Source organism: Galeopterus variegatus, unplaced genomic scaffold (assembly GCF_000696425.1).
Source record: "Galeopterus variegatus unplaced genomic scaffold, G_variegatus-3.0.2 Scaffold45, whole genome shotgun sequence".
Classification (NCBI taxonomy): Eukaryota; Metazoa; Chordata; class Mammalia; order Dermoptera; family Cynocephalidae; genus Galeopterus; species Galeopterus variegatus.
In genome coordinates this window covers 1,086,850-1,111,906 of record NW_007726156.1, presented here as the reverse complement: position 1 = coordinate 1,111,906, position 25,057 = coordinate 1,086,850, and the positions used below count along the sequence as shown (strand labels likewise).

Sequence of the window (25,057 nt, the reverse complement as noted above, 5' to 3'; positions counted from 1 at the left end):
TTTTTTTTTTTTTTTTTTTTTTTTTTTTTTTTTTTTTTTTTTTTTTTTTTTTTTTTTTTTTACCATTTCTGATTTCTTTATTATCTGTAACCTTTGGAAACTAATCACATGAAACTACAAAATTAGCAAATGTCTTGAAATCTGTATATAAAACATAAATTACCTCTAATTTCAAACTCTCATTTATTAGTGTACCACTCAATCTTAAAAAAAAAAAAAAGAGAAAAAGAGAAAGAAAAAAAAGTGGCTCCAAAGATAGTCTTATACCATTCTTTAAAAAAAAAAGGAAACTGTTCCTTTTAACTTTACACCCACCCACACCCACCCCAATTTCAAAAGACATCATTTAATTGTCTTGGTCATGGACATTTCCAAGATGAGCTTTTATATTTCGCTCCCATAGCTTCTGGTTATCAGAAAACCCATGCTTTCCTTTATTGAAGGAGTTTGGTCCGGCTGATGTTGGTGTATCCCTTCCAATATTCTTCATCCTCATCTTTGCTTCTGGAGGCATTTCCTCTGGTTCACTATCTTCATCTTCATTGAAAGCCACTGCTACTGAAAGGGTTTTTGGAGCAAGAGTTGGAACAGATTCTTTAGGCTTATTTGATCCAAGTTTGATGGATATGGCTGATGCTTTCTTTGTCATCTGACTACCTATGGCAAATCCAAATTTGGAGATCTTTGTAGGCTTTGTTGGGAAGTCTGCAGCTTCTTCTTCAGCTGATCGCTTCTCAGCGCTGCGACTGGAACTTTCCCCTCCATTACTCCGGCGGCTCCAGCTCGCTGGGACTTCTCAGGCTTCTCCTCTCCCGCCCTCCCGTCCGCCATTTTCCTATTGGCTTCTTTTTTATCAATTGCATATTTTTTATGATTTCATTTTTTCTTTTTTATTACCTTATCTATTTGTTTTGCTTTTGCTTTTGTTTTTTAGTAATTGCTCTAGGGTTTATAGTATATATTTTAAACTTAAGATATTCCACCTTCAAATAATATTATACCATTATACATATTATATAAGAACTGTATAACAATATATGGTTCCATTTTTATTTTGCCCTCCTGGCCTTTGTGTTTTTGTTGTTACACATTTTACCATCTACATATGTCATAAACTTCCAAAATATGTTGTTAATATTTTTACTTTAAGCAGTGAATTATCTTTTAAAAATAAGAATAAAACATCCTTTATATTCACTCTCATTTTACTATTTCTGGTGTTCTCAATTTCATTGTGTAGATCCTAATTTGCATCTTGCATTGTTTTTCTTGCATCTGAAGGTTTTTAACATTTCTTACAGTGCTGCTCTGATGGTGATAAATTATCTTCTCTTTGTATACCTAAAAAGCCTTTATTTTGCTTTCTTTTATTAAAATATATTTTAACTCTATATAGAATTTTAGGCTCAAAGGTTTTTTCCTTTCAGTTCTTTAAAGATGTGATTCCACCATCTCTAACTTGCATTGTTTCTAGTGGGAAGTCTGTTGTAATTTTTATTTTTGTTTCTCTGTATGTAATATAGCTCCTCCCACTCCTATCCTCTTTAGATTATTTTAAGATTTTATCTCTATTACTACTTTCCAACAATGTGATGATTATGATCTTTTTTCTTTGGTGTGATTTTCTTTATGTTTCTTCTGTTTGGGACTAACTGAGCTTTTTGGATCTGTGGGTTTGTAATTTGTTTGCTTTTTAAAATTTTAGGATAAATAAAAAGAAGTTTTCATAAGTCAAGTTCCCTGGAAACATATCTTTAGATAGTGATTTTCATGCAGGAGTTTTATTGGGATGTGCACTCAGGAACAACACCTGAGAGAAACAAAATTGAGCAGAGGGAAAATATGAACTGTAATGCAGTGAGAAGAGAAGTCCTAGACATGCCTATGGGTGTCTTTGGAGCTGATATAGCCCTCACAGTTGTCTAAAGTTTGAACAAGGGGGCCAAGCCCCATGTTGACTGGCCATTTGGTGTGGGCTACTCTTAGGAAAGTGGCATAAACTTAGGTAAGAAATCACCCTTTGGCCAAGAGAAAATTCTGGAGGGGAATGCAGCTGTAAAGGATCTGTAGTTGGGCCGGCCCGGTGGCGCACTGGAGAGTGCGCCGCTTGGGAGTGCGGCGGCGCTCCCGCCGAGGGTTCGGATCCCATGTGGAGACTGGTTCCCGCTCACTGTCTGAGTGTGGTGCGGGCGCGACACTGAGGGTTGCGATCCCGTTGCTGGTCCCCAGTATGGGCGCGACACTGAGGGTTGCGATCCCGTTACTGGTCAAAACGACAAAAAAAAAAAAAAAAAAAAAAAAAAAAGGATCTGTAGTCAACACTCCTGATAGTGTGGGGAATGAGTGTCTCACTCCTGCAGGGAAAATGTAGGCAGCACATCACAGCATCCTCTACAGAAATGCTTCCTTGTAATAAGTAATGAACTTGAAATCATCAATGTTGGAGGTGGTACAGACTCTCAGTTCCTGCACTATATGTTATTTCTTTTCTTTTTTTTTTTTTTTTGTCTTTTTGTCTTTTTTCGTGACCGGCAACAGATCGCAACCCTCAGTGTCATGCCCGTACCAGACCGGGACCGGCTACGGGATCGCAACCCTCGGTGTTGCCCCCGCTCCTCGCTCAGCCAGTGAGCGGCCGGTCTGTATGTGGGATCCGAACCCTCGGCGGGAGTGCCGCCGTGCTTCCCAAGCGGCGCACTGTAGCAGTGCGCCACTGGGCCGGCTCAATTAAATTGTAAGCTTTTAGAAAACAGGTTCCATTTTTACCACTCTGTAGCTCCCAAAGTGGCAGAGCATTGTGGTTATTTACCAATGGAGTAATAACCCCCAAAAGAACCTTTTGGATCACCTCATCCAAACTTTTCTTTTTACAGTTGGGTAAACTAAGGCCAAGAGAGGTTGTACAGCCAATAGATATCTTACCTGAGACAAGAACCCAGATCTCTCAATCTATGACTCAGTATTTCTTTCATGGTGCCTTGCCATATTGTAGTAGGTCATCAGTAATTAATACACAAATATAATCGAGTATTTACTACTATACATCTAATAAATAAATAGCTCCAAGAAGACTTTACATAAGCATGGATGGCATTGCATAGATGTTTTAAAGAAACATGGGATTTGAAGAAGACTCAAAGATCCACTTAAACAATAAATTATGAGTGATATATTTTATGTTTGTAAACAAATATAGATTTTGAGTGCTTAAATACATAGAAAAAGACTATAAGGATAGGACATGATATACACTCTATCACATGTTAACGCTGAGTATTTCTGGGTTGTGGAATTAAGAACAATTTTTTTCATTTGCAGTTAAATTTTTTAACAATAAACATAGATTAATCATGTAATTTTAAATGAAGCTGAATCAAATATCTAGTCCAATGAGCCATTTCAGGATTGTGTTGGTCTTCAGCATCCCTGTAACAAGTTGCTTGCCACCTCTGTAGCTGGCTTAATCCATCTCTGGACATCTATGACTCTTAGAATATTCTTATATTGAACTGAAATCTATTTCTCCAGAGTTTTTGCCTTTGACCCTATTTTTCCCTTGTGGTCATTCATTGGAAGTTTTATCTTAATTTGACGTGAAAGGCCTTCATACATGAAGACAGCCTATTCTCCTTCCAGCTAAATGTCTTCCCTCCTTTTCTCTTCCCAATTTCACAATATTTGGGGCTATCTTTAGTCACCGAGGACCACCTCAAACATACCTCAATAGGTCTTTGGGAGCTTCAACCAGAGAAAGACTGTTAGGTGGATCCAGATTAGCCATTGCTGGGTTATTTGCTGACTGAATGTTAATCAGATGCTAAACATGTGACATGCTGTAGGCTGGGGATCGAAGAATGAATATTAAGATTCTTCCCTGGGAGTCACAGTCTGGAAAAGGCAGATATAGGACAGATGATGACCATGTAGCTTAATGAAGGTATTAAAAGAAATCAATGCAAGCACGGAGTTGTGACTAACTCTCCCCGGGGGAGTGCAGAAAGCATTGCAAAGGAGGTGGCATTACAGCTGTATCTTGAAGGGAGAGAATGAGTTTGCCTTGGTCCAATACAGAGGCAGAGTGGCTAAGGCCACCAGCTTTTCCCAAGGGAGTTTTGCTTCTCCAAATACAGTGGTGAGTTCCTTAGTGGTTCCTGCCCAGTCACAGAGTGTGTTGGCTAGTTCATTTCTCAGGCAGGGTGAGGTATGGAAATGGGAGCATGGCAGGGCATGAAGCAACAGGGAGATGCTGTGTTCGAATAGGTGGATCTGTAGGCATTTTTGTCCTCTTGTGAGCAAAGAGTTTTTACCTAAAAGAAGATGAGAAACTAGAGTCAACTTTTCCCATAGCACTTGGTAAATCAGATTCAGCCCAGAGTATGGCATTCAGCCAGCTCCTCTGAACTAAATGTATTCATCTTTTTCACATTGAACTAAATGTGTTCAATCCTTTTCTCCCCATGCCACCTCATTCTTAGAAAACCTGCCCATATACAGCCTGAAAGGGGTGGCTCCAATTATCATGTGTCTTCACTTCTGTAATATCCAAGTGTGCTAGTGTAGATGAGTTAACAAATGGCTGTCTGCAGGGAATATGGAATGGGAATATAGAAACTGAGCCATTGACCTAGGGGAGCTTTGTTGCCAGGTTCCATCAATGGGTGAGGCCAACATTTCAGCTCATTCATGATGGACCATGTGAAAGTAGGTTCATGAGCACAGAAACTGGACTGGGGAGAGAGAAATATGATATAAGATAACACAGAAGATGTGAAAGACATGCATCTTGATATGGAAGGACAGAAAAGAAACATGTCAATTCCCCATTTCCATAAGGCTCATTGTGATTTTTTTTTACAATTTTGTTCTATGAGATTCTTCTGGGTCCTTGAAATAAGGTCTATTTTTCAAGCTATCTTGAGTGAACATTTGTTTCCTGCAATCAAAATGACTCTAAGACATCTTGTTTACTTAAATTACTTCTTTAATTCCTATACCACGGCTAGTATAGTCAGGTTGAACTACCTGCCCCTTCTCTAGGCCTCCTAATTGTCTTGACCCCAAAGCAAGGATCCTCTTTACAAGAAAGACCAACCTCTGCTGGGACTGTATTTGGCTAATAGTGAATCATGACGTCAGTTTAGAAATGTGATCTCGGCTATTCCTGCCTTCTTTCTGCTCTCTTAAAATCTGTTTGGTCTCACAATATACAGGAACCAAAGGCAGCTGGCCTCAGACACTCACTGTGGCTTTGGAACTGCAGCAATTTCTCCCTGTTCTGCTGGCTGTAGCCTTAGAAGTAACGCCTGAGTCTCATACTGCAGTGCTTGAGGACAGAGAGTAGTCACCTATCATGTAGGACAGAGATAAAAACATGCTCAGTGTCCCTTGAAGCATACTGAACTTTATTTCTCCTCAGTCCAGGTGGTTTCAATTAATTTGCAAATATTTATTGAGCATCTACTGTGCATCAATTATCTTATCTATCTTTCCTGTATTTTTTCCTCCCGTGACTCCTATCCCTCAACTTACATGCTGAGAACATTTTCTTCTCTGATACTCCTTTGGGTTACTGACTCATATCTCTATTTTACTGCTGAACTTTCTTAAAGAGCCACAAACAGTTGCTATCTCTACTTCCTTTACTTTTCACTAGCTCCTTATCTCTGTGCCATCTCTCTTCTGCTTTCCCCATGACACAATTTGCTTCTCTGAATTTTCCTGAATCTTTACAATAAAAGCCTCTCCCCCCATCCCCTCTGGAAGATGTGATCCAGGGTCTCCAGCCCAAGCTAGGCTATCCATTGGCCACAGTCTAGCTTGTGCTCCCTGGTCTTTTGTTTCCAGACTTCTCTCTCTAATCATCCCTGAAATTGAAGCCCCCGGTCAGGTACTGGAGCTGTTGTTTTTTTCTTCTGTTCTTCAATTTGTAAGCTTTCTATAACTTCCTGCTTCTCTTGGCCTTGACTGGTTTATCCTTGGTCTGATCTAGTTTCTCCAGTCAGCTTTCCTCACCCCTAGGCTGCTTCTCCTCCAACTACATTCCTCTGATAGTTCCTGCTTTCCTAGTAGTTCCCTCTTCCCCAGGCACAGTCTCCAAGCTCCTCCCAGGGCTCCAAGACGTGGACCCTCTGGCTGTCTGGGGAAATCCATGCACTCTTTCTTACAATAATCCTTTTAAATACATTAAGTAAAATATATAGAACAACAAAAGAAATACATTATTTTGAAAAACAACTACCAAAATAAAAATAAAAAACAAATTTGTGATATAGCCTTTTAATTAATGTGCTTTAATTAATGTATTAAATAACAAGATACAATGATAAATCCAATGACTTCTTTAATGTTGAAGTGGTGATGAGCACAAATAATCTTGCAAAATATCTGTGACAGTTATAATGTGATATGAAAATATCTGTAATTTCTATTACTGACAAAAGTCACATGTACTGCATACACTGCTATAGTTTGTCATCTATGCTCATAATACAAGGAAATGCTAAATTTCAGTTAAAAATTGGTGAAAATGAAGATATAATATTTTTTTCTATTCAAGATTATGGACCCCTGAGTATTATGCCCAGACTATTTGGCCACTGTGGCTTTCAGGTCAAAAAATGCTGTCCTAGATGGTCCCATGACTTGAAATGCTATTTTCTGTGTAGATAATGCCTAAATTTATATCTCCAGACCAGGATATCCATTTGGATATTTCACGATCATCTGTAAAACTTAACATGTCAGAAAAATGAATTTTTGATCTTATCCTCTAGAGCAGATTCTCCTTTTTTTCATCTCAATAAATGTCACCTCAATTCTTCTTAGTGCTGAAGCCCAAACACTAGAATTCATTCTTTACATTTCCTTCTTTCTTATTTTCAATTCTAGTTTATAAATAATTCCATCATAATTTTATTCAACAAATATTTACTCAGCACTTACTACATGCCAAGCATGGTTGTGGGCACTGGGGACTCAGCAATATAAGAGAAGTCTTTGCCCTTGTGGAACTTATGTTCTAATTGTGAGACATTGACAATAAACAAAACAATGCATATGGCAAGTAAGGTAGCAGTAAGTGCGTCTAAAAAATTATACATCCAAAATATCTCTCCAGTATAGCTACTTCTCTCCATATTCACTGCCACATGTTTAGTCTAAACCACTTTGGACTCTTGCCTGCAGTGGTCTCCTATCTCAGGCCTCTGTAGCCAATCTTGTTCTACTTCAATCTTTCCTCTGTGCGGCAGCCACAATGAGGGGAAGATCATGTCCCTTCATGGCTGAAATATTTGAGTGACTTCCCAATGTGCTTAGAATAAACCCAGACTCCTCATCTGGAGGCCCTCAGCCATCAAGCCCTCAGCTGCGCTCTGTCTTCTCTTGCCAATACCCCTGCCACTACACTTGGGCCCAAATGACACTGGTGTTCCTTGAGGGCATCAGTTTCCTGTCTCAAGGCCTTTATCTGCCTCTCAGCCTGGCTGACTCCCACTCACCCTTCAGGTCTTAACCTAGTTAACCTTCATCTAAAATGCCACCACTTTGGAGAGCCCTTTTCTGGTTCCCAATCTAAATTATGTCCCTTTCTCATTCTTTCTCAGAGCAACTTCTCCATTTCCTTTATACAACAAGCTACTTGTAATAATTATTTTATATAACCTTCAAGTGTCTACTTAGTATCTGTTTCTCTCACTATATTGCACATTCCAAGAAGGCAAGAACCCTGTCTGCTTTGCTCACCAGCAGTGTAAGAGTTCTTGGCATTTTGCTAGTGCTTAGCAAATGTGTAGCTGTGGAATGAGTTATGAGTTGCTGTACCTTTCCTCTCTGACATCTGCCCCCAAATTCATCACATATTCCAGGTTCATACTTCCTCTTTTATGAACAGACAAATTAAAAGCTCTACCTATACTTAAGTAGTTCCCAACCTAATAAGTTACAGTTATTCTCAAATTCATTTATCCATCCATCCATCCATTCATTTATTTAACCATTATTTATTGTGCACCTTCTAATTACAAGGCACCATGCCAGGCACTATATAAGATTAAAAGATGAATATAACATGGTTCTTGTCCTCAACCTAGACATTTACAACCTAGAAGGGAATCTAAGAAGTCATCAGATAGCTGTAGCAGGAAAATGGGTGCTATGTGCCATGATCAGCATAGTCAGTGGTGATGGAGGTGCAGAAGAGGTAACAATATTTTCATCTAGAGATTTCAGGAAAGCTTTTGTGGAGAAGGGCATCACAGCTGGGCCTTGAAGGGTGGGCAGGATTTAGATAGCTAGAGTTGGCAGAAGAGGCACCCCAGATGAAGAAACAGAGTACGCAGTGTGTAGAAGCATGATAAATAGTGTATTTATGACTCTATTTATTCATGAGTGGCCCATAGCCCAGGTTACCTGCAGGGGAGCCATGGAAGGCAGGGACAGGACAAGTGACATTTTGATATTTATTTGATACCTACTGGGTAGTTATCAAAATACTGGGTATTTTATTCACAAAATACCCTTCGCTGACTGGTGGACAGATGAATAAAATAAGGGGAGGGAGCACTGGAAAGACCTAACTTCATGCCTGTATGGTGTTAAGTTAGGTATATTTTCCTTATTGAATTAAGAGATTACCAAACAAAAGATGGGGGCAGGAAGAGTTCAGGGAGGAAAGATATCTATGTGAGCTGGAGTGGATGGGGTAGCCCTCGTAAAGAAAGTTGGCATCCTTTTGCGTTCAAACTGGGGCACTGACTTATGGATATTGAGGCTGTCGAACTAAAGTTATGATGGCCACTTTCATCCGTGGAGGGAGAAGCCACTGCCTCACAGCTGTGTGTATTAGTGCAGGCTGCTATAACAAAATACCGTGGACTGGGAGGCTTAAACAACAGAAATTTATTCTCACAGTTCTGGAGGCTGCAAGTCCAAGATCAAGGTGCTGGCTAACTCAGTTTCTGGTGAGAACCCTCTTCCTAGTTTGCAGATGGCTGCCTTCTTGCTGTGTCCTCACACGGCCTTTCCTAGAGCATGTAGGTGGAGGGAGAAAGAGGTCTCTTTCTCTCTTCCTCTTCTTATAAGGCCACCAGTCCTATTGGATTAGGACTCCACCCTTATGACCTCATTTAACCATAACTTCCTAAAAACAAATACAGTCACAATTGAGGATTAGATCTTCAGCATATGAATCTGGGGGGTATGGGTTGGGTGGTACAATTCATTCCACAGCATGGACCAAACTAGCCTCTGGATCCTTTAGAATCAAAGACCATGGAGGCTTCTCATTCAGTGGTGTGCAGGCTGTGTTTCCAGGAGCGTTAAGCATCTCAAGGAGCACCTTCAAGGGGCAAAGTACAGGTAAGCTCTATTTTATCTGTTTTCAATATTAGGCCTCCATATAAATTTCCTCTGAAGAAAGCTTCATGTGGCTAAGAAATATATTAGGAACTCTCAGTCTAGTTTTGTGAATTCATTTTACCAGAGAAAGAAAGGATCTTGAGATTCAGGAAGGTAAAGAGTCACAAAGTCACACAGCAGGGTAGGGACAAATACTACGGTTCTGTGTATAGACTCTTAGTCCACTGTATTGTCAATTGTTTCTCTTAGATTCCTCCTGGTCCAGGAGAGGGAGGCCCTGGTTGTCCCCACTGTGGACATGACTAATTTGTCATGGTGCAGAGTGGTTGTCACAGAAAGTCTTTTCCAGAAGCCGAGTTAGATCCCTGGGGCTCTGGCAGGGCACTGATCTTTTATCTGTTCTTTCTCACCATCCGGTCCACATGCCCAGACTTATATAATGAGTTGGCAAGAGTTATGGGCTAATAAATAATTTAAGTGTTTTCCCTTAATATGTGTGTTCAGAAAATTCTGCCTAAGTATTGTTCTTACGTGCTGTCAGTCACCCAGAGGAATCAGAGGAGGTAATGATTTCCTCCCTGGTGATGGGAGAGACATGTACATGCCACCCAGGGGGAGGTTGATGTGCTGAGGTTTCTCAAATCATCTCGAATCCTTCAAGAAGCCAAAGACACACAGTGTAGACACAGAACAAAGCTGTTGAGACAAAGGAGGAAACTGTCTGTGTTCCTTCTGAGTTCAGAATACCCAAACTTAGGGTGCAACAGATATATTTGTGGAAAAAGAATTGATTTTTAAGAATTTTGGTTGACAGATGAAGGGCCCCTTACTCCAGGAACCACGCACAGAGCTCTTTGCCACAAGCTCTTTCCCTGTAGCTAAAAGGGGAGTGTGAGAAAGTGGCAAAGAGCTCTGTGCATGGTCTCTGTAGTAAGGGTCCCTTCACTTTCCCTTGTCCATGGAGACCTGTCAACCAAAGCTTCTCACTGCTGCTTTAAGATACATGCCATCCAGGTGGCCAGACTCTTTCCCTCCGACAATCTCCTTTTCACTTTTCACTTGTCATCTTTTAGGTTGCAGCTTAAATGTTTTCTCTTCTCTTAGGAGAGGCATTTCCTGACTACCCTGTCTCCCCCATTGTTATTCTCAACACGACACTTTTCCGCTCCTTCAGAGCACTTAACCCAGGGTATAATTATATATTTATGTTGCCTCTCCCACACTCCAAGCTTCACTTATGGGCTATGCTAAATACCAGTGTATTACAGGTGCCTGGTCAGTGTCTGGCACATCGTAGGCACTCAGTGACTCTTTACTGAATGAATGAGTGGCTTATTTCCACTAATGTGGAAGTTTTGTTGTTTTCTCTTTGTTGAGGATCAACCACCTGTGTCTTCATATTACAATCAATAATCTTGATCTCTGTGGACTTGCAATCAAGAGCCAAGAAGATGAAGGAGTACAAGAAGTGATTTTGATCTCTAATTGGCCAGTGAAAGATCAAATCCTGGAATAGGACTTCCTGTGATAAATTTATTCATTAGTCTTTCAACAAATGTTTATTGATCAACTACTATATTTCTTGCACTGTAAAAGTACAAGGGATACAGCACAAATAAGATAGCAATGGTCTCTGCTATCATGGAGCAGACAGAAAAATGTAAACAAAAATAAGCAAAGTTGTTGAGAACAAAATCAGGATGGCAAGCTGAGGGTACGTGGGGCAGGGTACATTAAAAGGGGCCAAAGATGGCTGCTTCATACCAAGACGTGGAGGATGAGAATGCACTGGCAATGCAAAGCGTAGGCACAGAGGGCCATGAATGCAGGAGCCTGAGGTGGGAATGAGCTCAGCCTGTTGGAGCAACAGAAAGGAAACGAGAGTGGCCAGAGGACAGTGAGGAAGAGGGGGTGTGGATTGAATTGAGAATGGCCGTGAAGAGCTCTAAAGCCATGATAACAAGTTCAAATTTTATTATACGAGCAATGGGAAGCCAATGGAATATTTTAAAACAGGAGAATGACATGACTTGGTTTATATTTTAGAAAGGTTGGTGGGTAGAGACCGGACTAGTGAAGGGAAAGACAAAACCAAAGAAACAAGTGAGTCTATTGCAAGTCAAAGAGAAAGGAGGTAGGGGCTTGACCTTGGGTGGTGGCAGGGGGAATGAGAAGTGGATGCTTGAGATTTATTTGGAGGTAGAATTGACAGGTCTCAGTGATGGATTGAATGTAGAGGGTGAGTGAGAGGGAGAAATTGAGGATGACTCTAGTGTGACAAATGGCCCTTTCTTTGAAGTCATGCATCTTTTCAGTTTTCCACTGACTGGACCCACCATCACTATAAACCACTAAGGCTTTCACTCCTCCCTCCTTGGCATCACTAGCTTCCATATTTAGCATCTTAATTCAATAATGTACAATCTGTATGGCTCATATCTTGATCTTCACAGCTCATTGAGCCTCTTTAAATGGTCTGCAACACACATGAATTAAACATGGTGGGCAACGTGAGAGAGACTGTACGTGACAGATATCCCGGCTCTCTTAGCCAAATGTTCTGAATAGAATCCAGGTGGGGCTTATGACTGCAAGGTAATGCCGATGGCCACTGTCTCAGCGGGCATTTTCAGGAAAGATGTAGAAAGTAAAATGTCTTAAGGAGAAAAGTATAGGGGGAAATGAAGGAGGGAGAGAGTGACAAAGTTTGTAATATCGGGGACTGGCTGGTCAAGCATTTTGACGACCTTGAGATAGTGGAATGGCTGAGGTGATCAGTGTTTCATTAAGCCAGACCCAGGCCCAAAGATAAAGGGAAAGACAGAGGGAGCTGGGTGAGGAGAACTGGGACAAGTAATGAGAATAACATGGCCTCCATTTATTGAATTATTACTATTTGCCATGCATTATGCTAAGCCCTTCAGACAATATATTCCATTAATCCTCACAACATCCCCATGAGGATTATCTCCATTTTATAGATAAGAAAACTGAGACTCAAGGAGGTTTAGGTAACTTGCCTACAGACAAATAGCCAGTAACTGTTAAAGTAAGGATTTAAATCCAGATTAGTGTGACTGCAAAGCCTGTGCACGTAACTATGCTATACTAGCTTCTTAAAACTGGGAAGGACTCGATGGACGGTAGAGGAGGGGGAAGATGGAGAGAGGGAAAGAGATCCTAAGAGGACAAACGTATTTGATATTGCAAAAAAGTAGTTGATCAAATTTAACCTGAAGGGGGAATTTAACCTGAAGGGAAAAAACATAGATTAGTACATGACATGAGAGTGGATCAAATCTATGAAATTTCTAGAGATGGGTATGGTGTGTTCGCAGCCTCCCACTCTATTTCCCTGCTGGCTGTAGACTCTTAGCTTCTTTCTTTATTGCTGTTTCTGCTCCCAGCCATGAAACTCTCTTCCTTGAGAGGATCCAACATCTCCTTACTTCTCTGACCCAGACCAAACCTCACTCGGGGAATGGAGGGTCTGGGGAGGAGAGCAGTCTGGATCTTGACTCCTGAGTGAAGGCAATCCATGCCAGCTGAAAGTCCCTGGAGGAGCAGTACTGCGCTGTGGTTAGCTGAGATTTATAACTTGGCACAAAGACTGCTCATGTTACATATTCAATTTCCCTGTTCCTGCTTCAGGTTTTCAAGGAAATTTCCCTTGCATCCATGTCACTCCTGTAGTCCAGGGGACATTCCAGGAAAAGTATATTTTACTACTCGAAGAAAGAGGACTAGAGTAAGTGAAGGCGCTTGTCCTCTGTATCTATGTCCTGAGTTCACAGCTCTCAGACTATGAATAGGCATTTCCTGAGACCCAAATAGATGGAAATTTATTGACTGGTCTATCATAGTCTATATCACTAGTACAATCAATATCAAGGTGCCACACTCTGTGCTAGATGGCAAAGCTACACAAGTATGAACCTGACAGATACAGACTCTGTCCTTGTGAAGCTTATGGAATACTGAGGTAGATAGATACTGAATAAGAAATTATAATTGCCAAGGCACACTCATGAACAGGAGAAATATAAGCATTCTAGTAGTCTGGTGTCAAAAACCTCAGTTTGTGTCTTTTAGTAGCTCTTTGACCATGTGTAATTTTTAACCTCAGAGAGTCTCAGTTTTCTCATTTACAAGATGGAGACCATTGACTCATTAAACAGATGTTTGTTGAACAGCCCTGGGATTACTAGCTTGGGTGTCAAGAGAAAGCATCTCTGGAGATGGTGTTTGAGCTGAGACCTGATTGATGTGAAGGCATCAGCTATGTGAAGAGTGGCAAGGGCAGGAAGAGGGACTCCACACTAAGGGACCGTGCTTGCAAAGGCCACGAGGTGGGGATGAGAGCAGCCCTGTCCCCCTCAGCCCACAGGCAGAGTACTAGGAACTATTGATCCAAGGTTGGTTTATCATTGTTTTCATCCTCAATATTTTTACGTTTGGTTCTTACTCTGATACAATATTCTCTACCCTCAAGGAGCTTCCTTTATAATTGGGGAGGTAACATATTCTTCTCCTTAGAGAAGAATACAGGATGATGGATAGCAAAGTGCCAAGTGATGAGGCTTGGAGAGAATATGCTGTGGAGGGTAGGGGAGTAGGGAGGCTAGTGTGGGAAGGGACAGGTATATCCTCTTTGTCATGCAGGATACACCAGTGACTGTGGTCCGGAGATGCCCCAAGCAGTGAAACCACAGATGTTGCACTGCAACCAGCGGTCTTGCTTTCCTCTGCTGATAGCCCTGAGCCTGGGGCAGAAAAGCCACATTGTAGAGATGGTTTTGCCTCTCTGTGGAGCTACTAGACTAGGGAAGAGCCCTTGTGGGGTGTCCGGCAGCAGAGGATGGCCCAGAAAGAAGTAGGAGGGAGAATGAGAAGAATTGTGGTGGCCAAAGAAGCAACCCCAAATAGCTAGGAGTTGGCTCAGCTGGATAGATCCTTGGTGGTCATCAGAACCCAGGTTCTCTCTCTCTCTCTTTTTTTTTTTGTCCTTTTTGAGACTGGCCACACCGTGCTCAGCCAGTGAGCGCTGTGAGCGCACCGGTCATCCCTATATAGGATCTGAACCCGCGGCGGGAGCACTGCTGCGCTCCTAGTGCCACACTCTCCCGAGTGCGCCACGGGCTCGGCCCATCAGAACCCAGGTTCTCTGCTGCCTCCTGCCCTCCCCAAAGTGCTCAGGACTGTAGCTGACATGGTTCAGGAAGGCGGATGTTTGATTCTGGCTCCATTTCAATTCCAAGATTGGTTTTCTTGCTGAACCTGTCTTGGAGACCATATGGGCATTTCAGACAACCCACGCCCACAAACCAATAAATAAAAGTGAAAACAAATCAACTCTAAATATGTTCTCTTCGTCTCCTGCAGGCTGAGCCCTGGTGGCAACAGCTGCAAGGTGAGGAGGCCCACACTGCTGTCTGACTGGCTGTCCTCCAGGCTCCTCCAGCAGTCACAATTCTTTAATCACACTAGCATTTCTTTTGTAGGTACCTACTCTATGCAAGGTGGCTTTCTCACCTCTGGAAGGAGGCCAGAAAGCTGTAGTCTTTGCTGCAGTATCAGAGACTCTCGAGTTTCTCTCAGGGGTGTTGTGGAGAGTTTTCCCTCTGATAGCCCCATTACCCAGGGAGGAGGTAGCGGGCCCTTCCAGTCTTTGATAAACAGAAGCCTCTGTGAGGAGAGTGGCCTAGTCTCTTGCTGAATGTAGTTGTTCAGGGCAGGAGGAAGGGGAAGGCTTGGGTTTGATGCAGAGACTGTTAGTTCTCAACAGAGAAAATCTCAATTCACAGATGAGCCAAGATAGGAGGGAACCTTCCTGACATAAATTAGACACAAAGCAGAATTCATGGAAGAGTGGAATCAACTTTCCTGAAAAACTGTAATCAAGGAAGAACTAGTGATTTACTTGTGCTGCTGCCTGGGTTCAAAGAGATGGACAAAATGACCTCAAAATCAACCCACAAGTACTTATTGAGCATCTACTGTTTGCCAAGTACTCTCCATGCTGAGTCTCCTTTCTCTAGAGCTATACTGCTACTTTAAAGCAGGGACCAGCCAACTATAGTCCTTGGGCCAAACCTAGCTACCTGTTTTTGTCAGTAAAGTTTTATTGGAACACAACACAACCATGCCCATTCATTTACCTATTATCTGTACCTGCCTTTACTACTTAACCCTGATGGTGTTAAGTAGTTGCAACAGAGACTGTATGACCCACAATGCTGAAAATACTATTTTGTTCTTTACAGAAAAAGTTTGTTGATCCCTACTGTCCAGTTTTCTGTTCTGACAAAGAATTCCACAGAGAGGTGGTAGCCAGGGAGAGGTGGGTAGAAAGAGAGAAGGGAAGTAATATGTATTAAATAGAACATAGGTACAGTAGTTAAAAATGCCCTGAAAGCAAACAGACTTGGGTTCAAATCTCAGCTCTATCACTTACTAGCTGTGGGCTTTGGACAAGTTCCTTAGCCTCTATGTATCTTAGTTTCCACATCTGTGAAATGGCTCTGACAATTGCATTTATCTCATAGGGTGGTCACGAGGATTGAGGGAGCTAACGTAGGCACCACTTAATGCATAAGTGCTCAGTAGGGGGAGCCTATTATTTTTACTATCAATGCTGTGTACCAGGCAATAGGCTAAGCACTTCATGTGTTTTATCTCAGTTAATCCTTACACTGTCCCTATGAGGTTGGTATTATTATTTCCGTGTTACAGGGAGGGATGTGTGGCACAGAACATTGCTCCAGGTCACCGGGCTCAGAGCTAGCAGTGGTCTATATGAACATATATCCTGTGGATCCTTGAGGCAGGGAAATGGTATGATAATTCCAAGGAGTCACAGTGGGGGCTGGGTGGGTTCCAAACTACCTTTTGGAGCTCATGTCAGCACAAGTCCCAGCTCCAGGAGGAAACTGTGAAGTCGTTTCTGAGCAGGCATGGAGGGGTGGGGCCTCTAGGAGGGCGAAGGCAGACTGCACCCACCAGCCTATGGAGGAAATGGCTTCTGGGCAACTTCAGTGTGAGAAATGGGGCAACAGTGGCCAAAGCCCCGAGAACCCTTGCATCAGAGTTGGCAAGGTCTGCTTTGGAACATGGTGTGGAGTTGCATGATTTCCTCCATTTCCTGTCACCTTCATCTTTAATTTCTACCCACAGTCTCTTCATGTCATCCTGGAACTGGACAGGGAGTGCCTGGGCTGGGATGGGAGAGCAGAACTGAGATAAGGAGGAGGCTAATAGTCACAGTGGATCGAAAGCAGGGGAGGGGAGGGTGGCAAAGCTACCAGGTGGCGTCTTGAGGCTACATCATACATATTTTAAGGCCAACTCCAGAAGCTTTATTCAGTTACCTAGGTCTATTGATGTCCCTTGGACTGGATCAATATACCTTCCTGGAGAATTCTGAGGAGAAAAATCTATGTGGGGCCTACTCTGTAGGGAGAGCACGTTGGTGCCAGAGTGACAGCTCCGTGAGGAGAGTGTTAAGCACTCACACGCTGATGTCTCTGCCATCTGCCTGGCTTGCCCCTACCCTCAAGATGGAACAAATGATATGAAGAGGGGTGAGCAAGTAGGAAGCTGTCGTGCATTCACACACAAAGAGATCCAGCACTTACGAGCTCCTATGGTGTCCCAGGCTGCATGCTGGACACTAGAGTTACAGGACTAACAAGACCCCGTGACTGTCCATAAGAAACAAGTTCTGGGTTTGTTTTGCCTGTGGAGCCAGCTTTGAGGGAGATCTCAGCTGCCAGGGGCACTGGTAGGGCAGGGGTGTGGAACTGACTCCTTCACCAGCTGTCCTGGCAAAAGGGATAGGTTGTTTCTCCAAACCCAGCTCACCCTCCCTTCCCAGGGTACAACACAACATCCAGCTCTGACTCATCAGGGCTGTTTAGTCTCACATTATTTTTTCCATTTCCTTGTTCCTCATCTCTCTCTATCTCTCTCTTTTTTTTCACCCACAAGCAGGAAGTCTCATTAAGCTAATTAAAAAGGCATCAGAAAAAAAACATGAGAAAACCACTTGTGCTTTCCTGAGTGGCATATGTGGAGCATTGGCTCTGCTTAACTTTTCCATGGTCCTGTGACTGTAGTGGGTTGGGGGTCAGGGGGTGTGAGTAAAGGGGAGGGGAGGGAGGGGGAGGCAGAGGGGAGGGAGAAGCTGCAGCGAAGGGATGGAGTGGGAAAGGATGAAGACCTTTCTCAAGCAGCTGAGCCAAACCCCAGGCTGCCAGGCCCCAAGGCAGTCTCCACACCCCTCCTTGCCGCTCCTTCTCATTCGTGTAATTGCACCATCTTCTAATATACTGCAAGAATTACAGTCTGAAAATTGCTGGTGGGTTTTAGAAGGAGCATGCCCAAGTAGAGCTGCTGCTTGAGGACCTTTATAAAAGAAGATGCCACAGATTTCTTGACCAATATGTGGTGCACCCAGGTGTCAGGAGAGGTCTTTCTTATATCTAGTCCAAATCATTTTGTTGTTGCCTAAAGTCACATATCTCTTAGAGGGGAAGAATAGAACAGATATTTGACATCATGGTAATTGTTCTCACTTGGAAACAACTCAGAGGACTTCTGGAGACTGAGGATTTGCTCCATTCCTGATATGACATAAGTCTTGTCCCTTGGTGGTTCACAGTTTGTAACACAACCCCATGCAAATGCAGAACCCCATCCAGAATCTGCAAGGTGCACAGAGGAAGGGGATGCAGTCTTTGCCCTGGGACAGCTGAAGGCAGGGAGGATGTGGGCTCAGGGTTGCCTCTTGGTGGCTGAAGACAGTCATGTATTTTCTTCCTCTCCATCCTGAGACACCTCCTGGGAGAGAATGACTACTCTCTTGCTTCCAGTTTTTCCCTACAACCTGCCCTTAGAGCACTAACTCTCCAGCTGTTGGCCCCTGAGGAAAGCAGTTGCTTAGGTGCCTCTCCACTCATGGAAGAGCCATGCACCCATTCCAGGCTCCTGCTAGCTGATCTCAGCATGATGAACTAATTAGTCAATTACTGGAAAGTCTAAGACTCAAAGTCCTCAGCCTCTTTTGGTGGTTTCTTTCCTTCAAAGGAGGAATCAGAAACTATAGAGGTGGGACCAAAAAGTCAGTGGTTTAACAAACCTTCTAGGTGATTCTGATGCTTTCTCAAATTAGAGAACCCCTCAAACTTTCTGGAACATTTTAAGATAGATTGGAGATACTGATATACTCCCTCCTAAATACTTTATTCAGTAATTATTTATTGAGCACTTGCCAGGTGCAAGGCATTATTTTTGAGGATAGGGACACAGTCTTTCACAGCCTGATAGACTCAAAACAGCTTTCATTAAGAGAGGGGACAGAGAGAGGAGGAGAAGGGAGGCAAAGGAAGAGAAAGAGAAGGAGAAAGGCACATGGGCAGGAAAGCAAGTAAGTAAAGTAGAATTGAAAACTTCTTGTGTGCTTATTTGTGCATACAATTAACTAGAAGCAAATAGATCAGAAGTCCATTAAGTTTTTGAGGGACTTGTACTATCAAGGTATTTCACAATGTTTGTCCAGTAGGACTTACAAATTTGTCACAGATCAGGGACTGTTGTGTGTCTTTTATTCTTCCTCTCCTCCTTTTTGCTGGGAATGATCACTGCAGTTCCACTGTCCTTGTATCACCATGTCTAGCATAGAAGCCGCTCTCCAGGGTACTGAAGTCAGAGGCCATCAATCTGCCAAGGACTGACCCTGCACTAAGCAGGGTAGATATTAGGTAGATATTTGGGGCCCCTAGGGAAAATTTCAGAAATGATCTCATCGAGATTTTCAAAAAATAAACTGCTCTCCAGATTCCATCAGTGCAGAGAGGGAAAGGGAAAGAGAGGGAATGAGAGAGTGGGAGAGTGAACATGTTTCATTGTGCTTCTTTGTTGCTTCATGCTGAGTCAGGCAAATAATTAGTCCTAAATAAGTGGAAATATGTGATAGTCAGCAAGTGATGTTTTTTATAAACTGAAAGAGTTTAAGTGAATTTGTTTTGATATGTAAGTAAAATGCTCGTGACACTTCAGAGCAATGATTCTTAAAGTGTGGCCCCTGGATCATCAACATCATCATCACCTAGAAACCAGTTATACATGCAGATTCTCAGTTCCCACCCAGACCAAGTGAATCAGAAACTCTGGAGATGGGTTCAAAAATCTGTGTTTTAACAAACCTCCAGGTGATCTTGGAGCTTGCTAAAGTTGGAGAACCTCTGCATCTACAGCGATGATTTTCAGTGCTGGTTGCACATTGTAATCACCCAGGCTTTGTAAAATATTGAGGCCAGGCCCCCCCTCACCAAATTGAATTAGAATCTGTGGGAATGATGTTCAGGCTTTAGTGTGTTTTAAAAGTTACATGAGTGATTCTAATGCACAGCCAGAGTTGAACTACTGCCTCAAAATTTTATTGAGAACACAGAAATACCCACTAAATTTTTTAGGGGGCTACAATTCCCAACACTATGACTTCTTGCTATCAGCCTTGAGCTTCTGGTCCCTGAAGTGTTTCTGGGGCTCCTGAGACTGACTAGACCCATAATAGCTGCACTAGGACATCACATTCATGTGAAGGATGCAGAAGGCTACTGAGAACATTTGCACAGAATTAGCATAAATAAGTGGAGTTTTGCCACCATAGATTATAAGGCCTAATTTGTGGCATTGTTTAGATCGATACCATCATATTACAGCTTTCTGATGATGTCACCACATTTTGATTCAGCTCTGATTTTCCCCCCACTATCCCCCTTGTTTCCCTGACTCTGGATGAACAGAGAGACAAAGCTATGTGGAGCAGGTCATGAAACCAAAAGATGTAGAAACTTTTCTAAGACATTGTGGGGAATGGGGAACTTTCAACACATCACCTCTTATTTTTGTGATTCAAGAAATACGAATACACATTTCTTGCGGTGTGTGTTTGGATCTCCAATGGGACAGGCTAAAAGGAAAAATGATAATATATACAACTTTGCTTTGTAAACTTTAAAGACTTTGAGAAATGTAAGGCAGTATTAATACTGTTTTCTTTTTATATTAAAAGTTATGCAGGTGGGCACATGCTAGCAGTGTGATATGATTCTAGAAGAATCTCAGTGCTGCACATTGAATGAAGAATCTTTGCAGCATGTCTGCTAAATTGGAGTTCCTGTGAGATGTGGGCTTAGCTGAAAGTTCAATATTTTAGACCAGCCAGGACTTCATGATTCAGCCCCTTCTCTGGGTTTTATATCATGATCCATATATGAGGTCCTTTAAGATCCTATCAGATTACATCTGCTACATTTTTTACATTTTAAGATTACATTAATTACATTTTAAGGGCATCATAAAATGTTATTTTAGAAGAATTTAGGACAGGTTGGGGTCATTTGGGGCACTAAAATGTTTTATTTTTCTCATTTGTTTTTCCCATAAGTCTCAGAGACACCTTAAATAATTGCTTTAGAAACTGAACGTTGAGATTTCAATCATAGCAGCAGTGGTACTGACAATTTTTAAAAAATAAATTCATTTCATTTCACTTAGAACAGATGCAAAAAAGTGCCTTTTCATTCTAGAGCAAAGCTATTTGAGAGACATTGAAAACAGCTCCTTTCTAAAGTTGCTTCTAGAGCTTCCATGCTACACCTCTGCATTATTCACTGTGATAAGCACCCAAAATAGCATTAGCCAGGAAAATATAGGGCATGGGGCAGGAGCCGGGTTGGGGAGGTAATTACTCAGCCCATCGTGGAAATCATGCCTGAGTTAAGTAGCAAAGTTGAGCTCCTTCTTCAGGCACCTTCAAATTGGAAGAGATTCCAGACCATTTAATCTTGTAGGGTTTGGATCACTCCAGGAGAGGTCAGAGACTAGCTTGGCAGTATAACCATGTTTTCTGCACTGACTTGAGTAAACAAAATGCAGTGAAGGGAGAAGGAGATGGGGGCAGTGCTGCTCATATCCAAGGCAGGTTCTTGGCATCACTGTGAAGAAGAAAAACGTTGTCCCTAATATCCCTCTTGTTCCATGCTTTTTGGTCCTTTTTAAAATCCTCTACCTCAGGGCCAGGTCTAGGGTAAGACAAGCAAGGCTCCTAGGGTAGAAAATTTAAGGAGGCCCTCACTCTCAGGTTTAAGTGCCAACTCTGCACTTGCATGAACTTGCCTCACCCTAGACCAGCCTGCCACACCCACCCTAAATACCTAGTGTTTACACATCAGTGTCCAGCTAGTGCCCATGTTTCTTCCCTGCCTTATCACCAGGAAATCATCTGATAAGCTAATTCATGCCAGTGTGTTGGGAGCATACTGAGATACTCCCTCTCCGGAATGCATGTGTGTTCAAGGAAGATTTCTAAAAATGCAATATTTGACCCAGAGAAAGGTGCATTTCAACCTTGGTGATCTCTCCTTGCTCTTTACCAGAGCATTCCTTATCTGTGTCGTCTACTAGGTACTTAGAATATCCTCATCGAAATCGCAGGCTCCCTCAGGGAGCCTTCTGAATATCCCTCGTGGTTCCTACTTTGTTTTATATCAAATAGGAACTCATTGATGTGCTGATTGGCAGACAGCCTAAGGGTGAAGTTTCAGATATTAATGGGGGATATGTTTTGGGAACAGAGTCCTTTCTGAGCTATGATGTGCATACGAATAACCATCACACAGGATAGAAGACGGAAGCCATAGCAGAAGCTCTGCAGAAGGAAGAGGAGACCATCCCTGTGCTTCAGAATCAGGGTATGTTTTGTGTAGGAAATGGGTTTTAAGCTCAGTCTTAAAGAATGGGTAGAATTTGGACCTGCAGAGATAGGGTATGGGCATTCCAGGTAGATAGAACAGCATAAATAGAGGTGTGGAGTCCAGAATGCTCAGGATGTATAATGCAGAATAACAAGAGATTACATTTGACTAAAGGGAAGAAGATAAAGTTGGAAAGAAATGTTGGGGTCAAATTACGGAGGGTTCTGAATAAATGTTCTGAATACCACTGTAACAGCGATGGACTTTATGGATGGAGATTGATATGACTGGGTTGGTTATGTTTAACTTGAAGAACAAGGGACAGGTCCCATTCACCTATAATATGTCTCTCTTCAGCTCATTAGGGTTGCGTTTTCATTAGAAATTAATGCATTTGGAGTAGCTAGCAGGTGAACAGTTCCTGAACGTAAATATTTATTCACACTTTAGTGTAAAGTAGTAAAATGGCCACTTCCCTTTAAGAACTCATGAAAATTAGACAATTAGGCTATACTTATAAAAAAGAGGTGCTGTCCATGGAGGAAAGGCTTTGATAGGATTCTCCACTATGGTACTTCGGTCAAAAGACTAGGACTAAGAAAATAACAACACAGGAGGCAGTGTGGGATAATATATATAAACAATGTTAACTAACTTACAATCCACAAATCAATTTTACCTCCTTTATTTCATTTTATCCTCACAACCCCTCCACATGGGAGATGAGACAGTGATTATTCTATGAATAAGAACAGTGAACACCATAGAGCTTTTCACCCAAAGGTCAGTAGCAAAATCGACACTCGAACACAGACCTCGAATCCAATGGCTCTTTTCAGCATTCTGCAAAGCTCACCCATTTCACACTCTTGCCAAAGGTCAGGGAGTAGCCTTTGGTTCTTCTGTTAAATTCTGTCATGTATTTGAGACTGTAACCCTCAAAGCTTTGAATATTGATGGTTCCGTGGGTGACAAAATCAAGAAGGCTCAGCTGGTCCTAGCCCTTGTCTTTCCACCTTTGAACTTTTGATTTTCTACTTGTCAGTGGATTTTCAGAATAGTGGGGTAGAAAGAAAGGATATGGGTGGTTACAGAGGGTAGAAAAATATTATTATTTTTATGAAAAATGCCGAATATTTAATATAACAATTATTGCTTAGACATGTTGCTGGCGCCTGTAGGGAGAGGACTCTGAGCCAAACCATTGCTAGAGTCCTTATCGTGCAGTTATTAATACCACATGACTGATATGCTCATTATCCCAAAACCTCAAGCAACTTGTTCCCTATCGAGTCTGTACTTTACTCTTCTCCCCATGGAGACAGTTGCTTCCTGAGACTGGAGCCTAGAGCTGGGAACAGATGCTTGGGGCCCTCACGGCAGCCCCAAGGGATAAGTCTGGAAGCTGGGAGTTGGTGTGTCAGGGAAGGGAGCCCTTTGTTAAGCTCATCCTGGCACTTAGGGAGGCAGAGAGGAAGGGATCTGCAAAAACAGAGAAAAACAATGACTTGCTTCTACGGTAACACCATTGACAGAGTGTTTGCACCCAGGTTCTTCTCATCAGGTCTTCATGACAACCTGAGGAGGAAGGCAGGAAAGAAAGCACCTTGATGAAACTGAGGCTGAGAGAGGTGAAGCGCCTCTTCCAAACCATTTGCTGGACAATGTGCATGGACTCAGAGTATCTGAGGCTCATACGTGTGCACCAGCCTGCGTCTCTGGAGAGCAGAAGTTGTCCAGACTCAGAGAACATTCCTGTCCAATTTCAACTTCCTATGGCCATTTCTTTTTAAAACATTGGCAGGATGCATCCTTAGTTCTAAGGTTAAAGACTCTGCTTTGGTGTACCACATCCACAAAGCTCTCCTTCTTGACCTCTACCTCCCAGCCTGGGCTTGGTTGCCTCTCCACTGTGCTGTCACCCTAACCTCCACCTTGATTAAAGCATGTATTAGTTATTTGTTTACATACCATTTGCTTATTTACTTGGTGACAGCTGCTAAGCTGTGAGCTGCTCTGGATCTGCGTCATATTCACTGTCTCTCCCTGCTGCTCAGAATAATGCCTAGAACATAGTTGGTGGGCAATACAATTGTAATGCAATGAAATTAAACCAAATATTAGAGGGTAATTCTATCTGCCTTTCTCCGACTCCTTTGTCCCTGCATGGTGTTAGTCCCTCTCTCTCCTGCTCGACATATTTGTGCCTCTCACTCACCACTCAGGAATGATCTGTTGCTCTCATTCACCCTGAGGTATGAGTGACTGAGAATGCTGGATGTAGGATCCTTCCTTGGAGTGTTTGCATTTTAATTAATGGACACTGCCAATGTAGAATTTCCAGCCCTGGGAACCCCATATTTTGGTGGTGGTGTTTGCAGGGGTGTGTTGGAGAAGGAAGGCTGACGTTCCCCTGATGTACCACGGCAATGCAAAGTGGCCAGGAAAAGGGGAGGGGCCATCTCCAAGACCATTTGATAGATGCGGGGAGCATCTATCAGAACATGATGTGTATTTTGCAAAATACACATCCGACAAAGGACTAATATCCAGAATATATAAGGAGCTCAAACAACTTTACAAGAAAAAAACAAGCAACCCAATCAAAAAATGGGCAAAAGAGCTAAGCAGGCATTTCTCTAAAGAAGATATACAAATGGCCAACAGTCATATGAAAAAATGCTCAACATCACTCAGCATCCAGGAAATGCAAATCAAAACCACACTGAGATACCATCTCACCCCAGTTAGGACAGCTAAAATCCAAAAGACGCTGAACGATAAATGCTGGCGTGGTTGAGGAGAAAAAGGAACTCTCATACATTGTTGGTGGGAATGCAAAATGGTGCAGCCCCTATGGAAAATGGTTTGGAGGTTCCTCAAACAGCTGAAGATAGATCTACCATACGCTATCCCACTGCTGGGAATATATCCAAAGGAAT

At 42.4% G+C, this 25,057-nt stretch overlaps 1 pseudogene; it reads right to left on the bottom strand.

Annotated features, from left to right (window-relative positions):
• Positions 1 to 346: 346 nt before the first annotated feature.
• The window catches only part of LOC103590005, a 145,629-nt pseudogene continuing 120,918 nt past the window's right edge, over positions 347 to 25,057 (bottom strand).